The sequence below is a fragment of the Corylus avellana genome, chromosome 9, assembly GCF_965113065.1.
Source record: "Corylus avellana chromosome 9, dhCorAvel1.hap1.2, whole genome shotgun sequence".
Lineage (NCBI taxonomy): Eukaryota > Viridiplantae > Streptophyta > Magnoliopsida > Fagales > Betulaceae > Corylus > Corylus avellana.
Window position 1 is genome coordinate 12,577,875 of NC_142498.1, and position 14,668 is coordinate 12,592,542.

Consider the following 14,668-nt stretch of genomic DNA (forward strand, 5'->3'; position numbering starts at 1 on the left):
TCACATGTGAGAGGGAGTATTAAAGTAATGGTTAATAAATTTATCTTTTCCTATTAGTTTAAGCTTTTGGAATAACTGGTAATTAACACTAAGGATATTTCACATGCATGATGAACTATTGGTAATAAGCATATAAAAAACATTTTATATGTCATATGCTCGAAATAATTTAATTAGTGAATAATACATATATTCATTAAAAACATTAAATGTCATCATGGATATAAAGTCACTGGGATTTGGGGCATAATCCTCAACAGAAATTAAGATGTAACTATGGATAAGAGGCTTGGAAGAATTGGTATTGGGATTATTGTACGAGATCATGATGGCAACATTCTAGCCACATGTAGCTCGGGGCATAATCCCCAACATAAATTAAGATGTAGCTATGGATAAGAGACTTGAAAGAATTGGTATTGGGATTATTGTACAAGATCATGATGGCAACATTCTAGCCACATGTAGCAAGACAAAAAATAATTTGGTTGAACCTACTATTGTGGAAGCTCTGCAGCCTTATAGGCAGTGAAATTTAGTAGGGAGATGGGATTCTTGTAAGAAATTAAGATATATATTAAATCCTAATTAACAATATAATTAGCAGCGGAAATAATTTAATATATGTACCTCCAGTCATTGCTTTGCCCAAACAACTTGAAGAACAGTTTCACAGCAACCAAACTAAAAATTAAACAATTATTGAGAGGTTCTTCTGACCTATGCCTACCAGTGAGTGACCAATTGATGGAATACACAGGCCTTATTTATAGGTAGGTCAGGGAACCCTCAATTAGAGCTGTTACCTTAATTATTCCTCCCATCAAGGAATAAAAATCAAACCAATACAGCAAATTGATTCCACAAAATAAAATCAGTAATAAAATCAAATACTTGTTCCACAAGAATTAAATCAGTAATTTAATTCAAAATTTTTGATTTTACACAATAAACTTTAATTGGAATAAATTACTGAACACCGTAATTATATATATTTTATAATTACAATAATATATGTGACATAAGAGACATACTATAAATGGAGTTTCTTACATTCTCCTACTTAGCCCTTATGACACATAAATTCCTTATGGTGTTCAATTCTATGATATGGCCAATACTTTATTTATTCCAACCATTCATGGAATCCTCCCACTCACTCAAGGAATACCACACACGAATCATGGCGGTAAAGCTTTTATATGATAAGTCGTCCCTTCCATGTATCACGATGTGCAATACCTCCCAAAATGAGTACCTTATGGATAATGTACTTTATGAATGAACTTTCTATAAGTCATTCGGGTCCAACTTTAATTTTATTCCCACGGATAAGAATGATATATATGCGCACAAAAACCTTTATAACATAACATTTATGTCTATAGACCAATTAAAGAGAAACTAAGCACAAATGAATTAATGAATCTCATATATTCCACATGACTTTATATTTTCTTTACCGGTAAGCCTTTAGTCATGGGATCCGCAATCATTAATTCAATACTTATATGCTCAATAGACACTTATGGACACTTAATGTTCTCTTTCATAGTGATACTTTATGTCGATATACATATTTCTACTTCTACTCAGTTTATTCTTATAAAATATAACTGTAGTAGAATTAACTTAGAAGATCTTTATGGGTCTAGCTATAAAATCAACAATCTTGAGACCTTTAACAAAAATGTCTCAACCATAATGCCTGTGTAATTAATTCACAGCATGTAATGACTTTTGCTTTCATGGTAGATGTAGCAACTGTAGTTTGCTTACTGCATCTTCAGTAAATATATACTGAAGTTGATTATCTACTATCTACACATTTAGCAAAAATCAAACCTGAAGAAACACCACCAAATGGTAAGTGTATCTTTAGGTTAAACTGTAGTTCTTGGTTCATTGCATATTCCACAATATTATATTGACCCAATAGTCCAACTGCTATTTCAATGCCAGGTCTAATGTAGACCTGTGCATACATATGGAATATTTTTTATCTGCCTTTGTTCCAATACATTTTGGGATATTATCCCCTTTAATAATAGGTGCTATTGAAGATTCATAGTTCTTCATTCTGAATCTCTCACAAAACTTTAGTGAGAGGAACTTTATGTAGCAAACCTAAATTAGTGCTTGCAAGCAAAATATTATCTATATATAGGACTAAAAGAAATGTAACTTTACTCCCACTGACCTTAAGGTATATTCAATGATTAACAAGGTTCTCAATAAAACCATGTGAGACAATAACCTTGTAAAATATTATATATCATTAGCGAGAGACATATCTTAGTCCATTAATAGATATCCTTAATTTGCAAGCTTTCTGACTGTTATTAATAAAACCCCTTAAGTTGTCTTATGTACACCTCCTCTTTAAGATCCTCATTCAAAAAAATTGTTTTTCACATCTTTTTGATATAGCTCTAAACCAAAATGAGCTACTCATACCATGATAATCAATGCCTTCCTTTTGAGTAAGATCATTGGCTACAAGTCTAACTTTATATCGTTTAACATTACCCGGAAGTATCCTTTTAGGTTTTATAAACCCATTTGCAGCCTATGGCTACAACTCCCTTTGGTAAGTCAACAAGATTGTAGACTTGAATTTTAGCCAATGATTTCATCTCCTCCTTCATGGCAAAAAATAATGTGAAGTTATTTCCACCCAAAATGATGTGAAAACAATTTTTGGATCATCTTTATTCCTGACATAAAAATCAGACTCCTGGAAGTGTACAACAAAATCACTAGGGATTGTTGGTCACCTTATTCTAGAGGATCTACTTAATCCTACTTCCTCTGCATTTAGCAAAGTTTGAGTAGGTTTATTTTGAACTTGTTCCTTATGAGTTGACTGTTCTGAAACCGATTGTGGTTCAAGATAATCAATTTGATTTTTCTTAAGCACAATCAAACACTCTTCATGTGAAGGAGCTTCAGTCAACTCTTGTGCTTCCTCTAATTCAATCCTTTGAAGAAAGCACTCCCACTAAGTTCAGTGTCCTCTAGAATTTGAATCTTTAGACTCAACAATTCTAGGACTAAATGAAGAACAGTAAAGCCTAAACCCCTTGGAGTTTACTGTATAACCTATAAAATTCCGCTAGTTGTCCTTGAAGCTAATTACCTTAGGTGTGGAATATAAATCCTCACTATAGCAAGACAACCCCATATGTGTAAACAATTTGAACTTTGTTCCATTCATTCCTTAATTTAGATATCTTATGGACAACCCTGAATGGAATCGAGTTAAATGTATACACAGCGGTTTTCAAGGCTTCACTCCATTTGGAGAATAGAATATTAGTAATAACTTTTAAAGTCCCCTTTTCATGTACCTACCATAATACTATCTGCCTCTATCAGATCTTATGATCTTGACTTTGTTTTGTTTTGTTTCTCTACTTCTACCTTATAGGTACTGAAAGCATTTAATGCCCAAATCTTATGATTTGGAAGATAGAGATACATAAACCGTATATGGTTATTACCGAAAGAGATAGGACATCTCTAACCATTTAGGCAAGAAGTATGGAAAATGTTACACTTGTACATGATCTCAAGAATTTCAAAAATCCTTTTGTTGGCACCTTTAGTGGTATAGTTGGTCTGCTTTTCCTTAATGCAGTCCACATAAATACCAAAGATAGTAAATTTCAAGGGTTGTAAAAACTCTATCATTTGTTGACCTTTTATTCTTTATAGAGATATATTCCAATCTCCAATGCCATAACATAGAGGATTTTCTCATTTATAAGACTCTACTTTATGTCAACATTTATATGCTGGGATTAATTTTTCAAAAATTGGGATCTAGATCAATTTTAAATAGACCATTAATTTAATATTCCACCCAAAAGTTTTAACAATATTCAAACTTGATTTTAACAAACTAAAATAGAAATTAAATTTCTAAAAGAATTGTGGAATATATAAAAACATTATTAAGGTCAAAATAATGTAACTGAATTTTTTTTTAAAAAAAAAAAAAAAAAAAAAATTAATCTATAGACCCCAACAACCTCCAATTGTAAACAAGTATTATTTAGAAAACCCTGCATTATGTTAACAACGTGGACCGCTAAACCAAATTTAATCCACATAGTCCTTAGGAGAGTCAATAAAAGAGATTCATGACACACTAGGTGTATAAGATTACATTTATTTCAAGTCATTTATGATACTTTATGCAATCATTCTTTATATGCCCATAATTTTCCTTAATGTAAGAGAAACAAGTATCTTAATTGCCATAACACTTTGTTGGCACCTTGTTCTCATTCATCAACTATTGGACATGATTGCCTATAAAGGTCTCTCCCTTAACTTGAGTAACTTTCTGGATTCTCATGTCTTAATCTCTCATCTTCTTAAACACACATGATCAGAAGTTCCTTTATTGATCAGTTATCCTTATGTGTGCCATAAGATATTTGGAAAAATATCATATTTAGATGAAAGAATTTAAAATAAAATTGACCATAATGACTAAAAAAAAAAAACTCAACCTTTAGGGACTTTATAATGAGCTATTATGTCCTTCATTTCCATAATGTGCCCAAGCACATTTTGAAACTGTAAAAGGTTTTACTTTAAAGCTTTTCTATTAGGGTGCAGGCCAAAGCCTTATTGGAACTCACTAGATGTTCCTCAATGACCTTTCTTTGGCCCTAAAACATTAAGGAATAAAACCCTAATGCTTTCCTTGATATGAGATTTCATGAACGTTGAAACTTAAGCGATTTAAATCACTACAATCGTTCATATTTAATAATCTTATGTGGCGTACTTGATTCCGTGGGAGAAGGTGATTCGTCCACATGAAACGCCAATTCAGTCTCCAAACACCCCAAAGTAAAAAGCACATTTTTCTTTCAGTCAAGAAAAATTACCACTAGGAATTATTGGAACATAAAATACTAATAATTAAAGCAGTAGGAATATATCCAGTAACCAAGAAAAGTTATATACTTTAATGCTATGAAATAACCTTATTTAAATTAACCAATGTTAATTTAATAGTAAATTTCAACCTACCTGTGGGTAAAGGTGCATCACGCATGAAATTTACTCTTTATTAATAAGACTAATAAATTTAGCATTAATAAATAAAATTTTCCGTACTTGTGGGCCTAAGAGAAATTTTATTTTTAATGTTAAATTTACTATCTTATTCTAATTAACTCATAAAAATAAAAAAGTTCATGTGGGGATTGGCAAATTAAATTTATGAATTAATTACAACACGATGTTAATTTTCTTTATGAAGTTCATATATCTAATCTTGATGCAATTATCATTATAAAATCGGGATGCTGTGGCTCTCCCAAAAATTATTATGACAATTACGACTTCATTAACATTGAATTTATTTAAATTAACCAATGCTAATTTAATAGTAAATTTCAACCTACCTGTGGGCAAAGGTTGCATCATGCATGAAATTTACTCTTTAATAGGACTAATAAATTTAACATTAATAAATAAAATTCTCCGTACCTATGGGTCTAAAAGAAATTTTATTTTTAAAGTTAAATTTATTATCTTATTTTAATTAAGTCATAAAAATAATAACGTCCTTGTGGGGATTAGTAACTAAATTTATGAATTAATTACAACAGGATGTTAATTTTCTTTATGAAGTTCACATATATGATCTTGATGTAATTATTATTATAAAATCGGGATGCTGTGGCTCTCCCAAAATTATTATGATAATCACGACTTCATTAACATCCAATAACTGTATAGATGTCAAAACTAAAGTTCCCAAGAATAAAAAACAAAACCAACATGTCAGTGGATAAACAGTATTTTTCCAAAGTACAACCGAACAGTGTCCTAGGTAAGTGAGGGGGCACACAACGGCACACTTAAGTCCCAAAACTTGCCTTGCCAGAGCTTTCCGATTGCAATTTTGGATAGTACCATAAACATTCACCAACACATGAGGCTTAGTTAATTATTCTCACGTCCAGGCATCAAACAATTTATATTTAAACAATTAAAAGAATAAATATATCCTTGAGTTCATGTATTAAAGAAACAATAATTTAATACTAAACAATATAAATCATAAGATAAATAAAAATGTAACATTAAAGCATCATAAACTGAATAGCCTAATGGCCTTGAAGTGATCTTGGGCCATTTATTCCTCAAGAATCCAAGTTCTAAACCCACCTGTGCCCCATTTTTTTTTTTTTTTTAATCCGGATGGGCCAACTACTTTAAACCAGGTTGGGCTGCTTCTTTACTCCGGATACGGGCCCAGAATTGGGTTACTGGATCGGGTTAGCCCAAATTCAATATATTTTTTTTTTTATCATACCAAAACGGGTTGAAACCCTACCCGAATAATAAGACCCGGAAAACTTAACACCCAACCCGGAAAGCTAGCCCCTTGCGCCGCTGCCTCTTCCCCTTCCCCATTCTCCGGTCACCGGCGCCGGTTCCTTAATGCGCCGGCCAAAACGGCAAGCACCCCTTGTGGGGCTGCCGGCCGTTTTTTTTTTTTTTTTGCGGGTAGCCCGGTGAAATGGCCACCGTTCCGGCCAGAAATCGGCAGCCCGTGTGAGCGCCGTTTCTGCCCATCACAGGCGGCCCCTTATGGGGCTTCCTCCGTCAGCAGCTCACCTTATGCGGCCAACGCCGCTGCTGTGGGAGGGGGGATACCGGTGCTGCAGGTAGGTGAAAACCGGTGCTATAAATGGGGAAAGATCGACACTGCAAGTGGGGAAAACCGGTGCTGCAAGTGGTCTCCTTCCTTTATGCGGCGAAACGCCGCTTGTGGAGGCCAGGGCAGTGGGTCACGGTGGCCAGGCAGTGGCGGTGGGTGGGGCTAGAACCAGATCTTGGTAAGGGTTCTCGTACAAGGACAAAAAGGCCAATATGGTCAAAGCCTCTCCAAAGATGCCCAAAAATTGTTAGTTTTAATCATAAATAGAGAACAATACGTGCAAGACCAAGTCAAAAATAAAACACTCACATCAATAAGGTTGCATGCCTTGTTCCAATCAGATTATCAACAATAGAAATATATAAAACTAAACAATATTCACAAATGGAGCATAATAAACAACACAACTTAATGCTGAGCAAATATGGCACAAAGATGGCTCTGATACCACATGTAAGAATTAAGATATATATTAAATCCTAATTAACAATATAATTAGCAGCGGAAATAATTTAATATATGTACCTCCGGCCATTGCTTTGCCCACGCAGCTTGAAGAACAGTTCCACAGCAACCAAACTAAAAATTAAACAATTATTGAGAGGTTCTTCTGACCTATGCCTACCAGTAAGTGACCAATTGATAGAATACACAGGCCTTATTTATAGGTAGGTTAGGGAACCCTCAATTAGAGTTGTTACCTTAATTATTCCTCCCATCAAGGAATAAAAATCAAATCAATACAGCTAATTGATTCCACAAAATAAAATCAGTAATAAAATCAAGTACTTGTTCCACAAGAATTAAATCAGTAATTTAATTCAAAATATTTGATTTTACACAATAAACTTTAATTGGAATAAATTACTGAACACCGTAATTATATATTTTTTATAATTACAATAATATATGTGACATAAGGGACATACTTTAAATGGAGTTTCTTACAATTCTATGATATTATTATGGAGGGAAATGCCCTGAACGTATGTTAAGATCTTGCAGGATTGAACATGTTAAAACGAACACAAATTCAAAAGTTCATGGTTTGGCTCGAGAGCCACTAAGCATGTCATAAATACGGTTTGCATTGAAGAAATTCTAAATTGTATCTATATTATATTGTAATCATGGAGTAAATTACTCCTGTTCGATTGTTTTGATCTATTCATTATCAATGAAATAGAAATTTGTTCAAAACAAGAAAAAAGAAAAAAGAGTTTAAAATTTTACGTTAAGGCATGAAATCATAGAGAATAGTAATTTGTAGAAAATTAAAAAAATAAATAAATAAGGGGGGCCTTGGAGTTGGACATGCCATTTTTTTTTTGCAGGGGGGCTTGGAGTTGAACATGCCACCAAATTTGTCTGAGACAGCCAGCAGCCTACAGAGAGGCTGAAAGAGAGAGCTGAAGGACAGAAGAAGACATGACGAAAAATCAAACAAATTACGTGGAAGAAACAACTTCTTTCTTTGTTTATTTTTGTCTTGAAAAATGGACAAAACAAAGAAAAGCCGCCAGTAGAGGCCTTTGGGTGCAAATGATGTCAAAGCTATTTACGTGAAGATTTTGGCAGCACAAGAGTTTTGTTTTTTGTTTTATATATATATATATATATATATATATATATATATATAAACCAGGATTTCAATTTACAAGGGACAAGATTAAGCGTTCGTCTCGGTTTGAGGTTTCAAAAATTGCATTAAAAATAATTTTAATACGTACGATTTGAAAATACAATTTTTAAAAGGGTTAAATACTCCAAACTCCCTTTGGGTTTCTTAACTTTATTTTTTTTTCCATGTGATTTCATTTTTATCACAGGAGGTCCCTGTGAAATCGTATGCTGAAACACACTCTAAAAGATATATTGAATTGAGTAATGATACAATGCACGCGGCGTGCGTGGCACGCCCACGCACGCCAGTGCAAAAATTTTTTTTTTTTTTTTTTAAATAAAAATAATAAAATAATAATAAAATAATAAAAAAAAAAATTTTGTGCATGGCGTGCATCACTGTTGATGCACGCCAGGCGTGCATTGTATCATTACTCAATAGAGGCTAGGATGCCGGTTTTGTAGACAAATTTAATATATTGAATTAGAAGAATTTGCATAAAAAATTTATCTCATAAAAGTTTAATAGATTAAGTTTATTAAAATGATTATTATGCTCATAAAAAACACTTAAATGGGAGAGTACAATTAAGCTGTTAATGGAGAAAAAGTATGGAATAAAATTAACAGGCTTAAATTTATCTCTTAAATGAAAAAAGAAAAGAAAAAATGAAAATTAAAACCAATAAGTTGTCAGGCTGTTAGCTATACAAAATCCTACAATGGCCATTTGTCCATGTGAAAAGTGTTATTTGCTTGTTGAGGCGCACGTGGACTTGGATGTAAGACGAGTTACTTCCAAAGCTTTGTCCATGTGGAAAAGTGTTATTTGCTTGTTGAAGCGCACGTGGGCTTGGATGTAAGATGAGTTACTTCCAAGGCCTGTAGCACCACTAATTACTATTGATTAAGATGGCTCTCTCTGGAGATAACCTTCAGATTCACTTGAAGCGAAAGTGAGGAAAAGCATGGATGAGCAAGATATTTTGCAGTTCTCTCAATTGTACATGCCAGGGACAGAGATTCTAAAGGAAAAAAAAGATAAACAGCGGAAGATTAGAAGAGAGAAAAAGGATACGAGCTTTGTGGGTTTTTTTTTTTTTCCTTTCTTTTTGTCTTACTCGCTCAAACATAAGGGTGAGGCACTTCTTTTTCAGGGTAGGCAAGGTCTAAATGTATCCTTGGTTAAGGGTTTTTTAGGCAGGTGAGAGGGGGCATATCAACCCCCCTTGGCTATATATATATATATATATATATATATATATATATATATATAAAGAGTGTACAAGTCGGGCGGTTATTATAACCGCCTAAAACTTCTAACTGGATAATCGAAAATAACCGCAACCGGGTAACCAAATAACAGTCTAGGACGGTGGTAATATCAGTTATTAGGCTTTTAAAAATCCCGTTAATAATCGGGTAACCGAATTTTTTAATTTTATATATATATTAATGTTTTCATAAAATTACTTTATAAACATAGGGTTTTTATAAAATTCAAATTATTTTTGAATTTGTAATATTGTTTTATACTTTTTATGTTTTAGATTTATAATTTTTTTGGATTTGTAATTGTGTTGGATTTTTAATTGTATTGAATTATGAATTAGCATATAATTCTCGGATTGCATTTGAGATATGAGATAGATCATAAATAAATAATGGTCTTAATACTTTAGTAGTTTGAATTAACAATATATTATAATATATGAACATTGTTTCTCCTTTGAATTAACAAATTTGAAGTTTTATATTAAAGAAAATAATAATAAAATTATTTATAAAAATCGGTTAATAATCGGTCTTCAATAACCGCATAAGCGCCGGTTGCGGTTATGATGAAATAACTGCTACCGCAACTGGCTGTACTAGAATGATCATGTTTACAACTCACGTTAAATACATTTTAAAATAGTGTGAACTTTATTTTTTGAAAATGAGATGATGAACAAAAAAAAACAAAAAACAAAAAAAAAATCTGAAAATCTTCCGCTGTGAGAGTGGAGAAAAACAGTAGCAGTGTTTCTAATTGAGATAATTCCGCCATATGGCTTATATAAAAACTGAGGTGTTATAAGTTGGTATCAGAGCAATTAATTCCGAATACCATAAATAATTAGCTCCTACTATGAATAGAGTCTAGGAAAGAATACTAGATCAATATGATATGATTAATAAAACTTAAGACTTCTTCTAGTCTTAGGTATTATCTAATAAAATTGGTTGACTGCAGCAACATGTCTTCCATTGACGTTGCCCGAAAGACAGTGTACCCCGCTCCTAAGCGGAGTGATGTGTCGGTAGTACTAGACTTTCCGTTTGTTTGTCTGCCATACACAAAAAACTTCAACCCTGAGAAGATGTGGACAATAATTAACTACAGACTAGAGTGGCTCCGCTAGTATAAGATTTTTGGATCTACCACTTTTTCAATAGTTCTCAAAGGATAGTTCAATTGGTTGTGACCATACCTCATAAAATAAAATATAATTATTACTTTATCATATATATATTTTAGGCCTTTTAGTAATTTTGATACAATTCCAACAAAAAGCAAATGTGTTGTCACCAAACTAATGAATATGACTAACTATTCAATTCCACCTTCTTTTATTCTCAGTAATAGCTATTCCCAATTCCTAAGAAGTAACTCAATCGACCGTAAATTATGTCTCATTAAGCGGAGGTCATTAGATCGAATTTTTTTTTTTTTTTTTTTTTTTGTGTGGACTTGTAATAAAAATTAAAAAAAAAATAAAAAAATAAAAAGTAATAACTATTCATTTTTCTAAAATTCCAAAAAAATAATAAAAAGAAATGTTAGGAATTAATATTTTTCTCATATTTAACTTATCTCATCTTATAAATCAATTATTAAATTTGTAAACTTATGTAAACCCCCCATAAATCAATAGTTTCTTGATAATAAATATCATGCCAATCTATATACGGCATCCGTGATATGATAGAGATCAATTTTTTGCTTCCGTGGGCGGTGGGACATGTGAGTTTACTGAGCTGGGCTCATCCTTAAATTCTCATAAATGCTTTGATATCGACAAGGAAAATCTAACATTTGCAGGCACACCATTGTTTCGCTTGTTAGTTATTACCATAAAACGTAAAACCATAAAAGGGAAACAAAACAAAAGGAAAGGAAGATAAAAAAAAGAGCCGGGGAGCTTCACAAAACTCTTCATGCATTTTAGAGTTTGTTTATAATTACGTTTTTGAAAAATAGAATTTTTAAGTCAAAACAAAGTTTTTGCCATATGCTTTATTTTTAACATTTTGCTAAAAGTAAATTTTGGCAATTTTAAAGCTTTTTTGAACTCTTAAAAACGCTTTTAATTTTTTTATTAAAGGAATACTTTTTTTCTTTTTTTTTTTCAAACGAACTGTTTGGCCCTTCAAACGCAATCACAAACAGGCCCTTAAAGTTTAAAAATTATCAGGGTTATTGAACTTTCAGTTTTTTATAATATTTATATTTTGTTAAGAGTTTTCGTTAAATCCTGTCAAGAAATTTAAAATATTTTTTTTTATAAAAAATTAAAAAAAATATTGCAGATATCCATGCTTAGGTATTTTTGCAAATTTCAATAAATCATGACCAATGTCTGAAATTTTACAATTTTTTATTTTTTTTTATAATAAAAATATGAGTATTTTGACAAGATTTAAGGGAAAATCCTAATAGATCTCCACATTAGAAAAAATTGAAAGTATGATACTCTAAATTGAGAGCTTTGAAACTTCAAAAAGTAATTTCAAAATGCGTGAAAATTGATAGAGAATTTTGTGAAGTTTTCCAACAAGAGTAATGCTAGACATATTCCCAATTTCTTACACTCACTTCTTCATATTCATAGATGACTTTTAAAATTATCTTTAGATTAAAATTTAATAAAATTTAATATCAAATTTAATGATAATTTTAAGAAATAAGTATAAAGATATAAGAGCATTCCTTGTAGCCTCACTAAAACCATTTTTTTTGTTATTTTAGTGAGACAATTTAGCAAAAATGGTTTAAATCTTCACTTTTCAGACTCACTATTTTAATCAAAATAAAAATGGTGAGTGAACAGTACTCACTAAAGTGACGTAAGTACCATTTACTTACCAAATGAATAAAAAATAACCGCATAGGCGCCGGTTGCGGTTATAAGAAAATAAACACTACCGCAACCGGTTGTATTAGAATGACCAACTCACGTTAAATATATTTTAGAATAGTATGAACTCTATTTTGTGAAAATGAGATGATGAGCCCCAAAAAATAAAAAAAAAAATCTGAAAATCTTCCACTGCGAGAGTAGAGAAAAAAGTAGCGCTATGTCTAATTGAGATAATTCCGCTATATGGCTTATATAATAAATGAGGTGTTATAAGTTGGTATCAGAGCAATCAATTATGAATAGTGAATACCATAAATAATTAGCTCCTACTAGGGATAGAGTCTAGGAAAGAATACTAGAGCAATATGATATGATTAATAAAACTTAAGGGTAATTATATTTTCCCTCTATCAACTACAACGCATTGTCACTTTCTCTTCATGAACTGCCAACTGTACCACCCGTCCCTATCGAACACGTTGTAGTCGACAAAATGGTAGTTCGATAGAGTCGGGTAGTACAGTTGCCGTTTATGGGGGAAAAGTGACAACGCATTATAATTGACGGGGAAAGAAGTAATTACCCCTAAAACTTAATACTTCTTCTAGACTTAGGTATTATCTAATAATATTGGTTGACTGCACCAACATGTCTTCCATTGAAGTTATCTGAAAGACGGTGTACCCCCCGCTCCTAGGCGAAGTGATGTGTTGGTAGTACAAGACTTTCCATTTGTTTGTGGGTCATACACAAAAAACTTGAAGCCTGAGGAGATGTGGACAATAATTAACTAGAGACTAGAGTGGCTCCGCTAATATAAGATTTTTGTATTTACCACTTTTCCTAATATTAAGAAGGTCAATAGTCCTTAAGGAGTAATTCAATCGGTTGTGATCGTGCCTCATAAAACGGAGGTTATTAGTTTGAGTCCTATTTTCCTTCTATATATATATATATATATATATATATATATATATTAGGCCTTTTAGTAATTTTGGTACAAAATGTGTTATCACCAAATTAAGGAATATGACTAACTATTCAATTCCAACTTCTTTTGTTCTAAGTAATAGCTATTTCCAATTCCTAAGAAGCAACTCAATCGACTGTAAATTATGTCTCATTAAGCGGAGGTCATTAGATCGAATTTCTCTTTTTTTTTTTTTTTTTTTGTGTGTGTGTGTGTGTGGACATGTAATAAAAAAAAGTAATAACTATTCATTTTTCTAAAATTTTAAATAAATAATAAAGAGAAATGCTAGGGGTTAATATTTTTCTTATATTTAACACATCTTATCTTATAAATCAATCATTAAATTTGTAAACTTATCATCTCGACACATGCTCCACCACCTTGCTACCCGGATGCGCTAGTGCCCATCACACCTTTTGCACTGGATCCGTCTCTCCGAATGTGGTTTAATTTTGGTTCTGATCGGCTGTTTTTTTATTTCATTTTTGGTTGTTTTATTTCTTTTCCTTTATGTCTGCCTTTTGCCATGTATTTTGGTGTGTTGTTTTTGTTGCCTTACTTGTTTGTTACACTTTGTGGGTGATGCTCTTAGGGGATTCACTCAAACTCCCCCCCCCCCCCCCCCACCAGTTTGTTTTGTGTACGACGCCGATCTCCGCCACTCCCGCTCTGTTGCCCACCGTCCGTTGTCCGGTCTTTCCCTGTGTCCCCCCGCGATGAGCTCCAATGCCACCTTCTGCATCGGTTTCCGACCAGCACGTGATCGGCTTCCTTTCGGCTACTGTTTCCCGCTTAGTGTAATTCTCTGGTTTTTTCCTTGTTATGTTGGTTTCCATTTGTTGTTTGTCATATTTTTTCTATTATGTTTATATTTATGTTTTAGTCCCGTTATTTCCCTATACACTTTTTTTTTTCTTCCTTGTTTTTTGCTTGTAATAAGGCTCTTTCCCCTCTCGATCTGCATGCGTGATGCCCTTTGGGTTATTTGCTATGGTCCAAACCTTTGAGTTGTGGATGTGAACGTTATCCTGGCTTTCGGGTCGAGGAGAAAGAGTTCCGATTAGGGGTTTGTCTACTCTTAGTTCTGAGGAATATGCACTACTTATGTATTAGTTTGATTCTGTTTGGCACATATCTGTTTTTTAATATGTAGATTAGTTATAGGTTAGTTGAATGGTTTTGAGTCTGGAATGTAATACGTCATTTGTGACGCTTGTAACATCGTAACTTTGGTTATGGTTACTTGTAAGAGCTTTA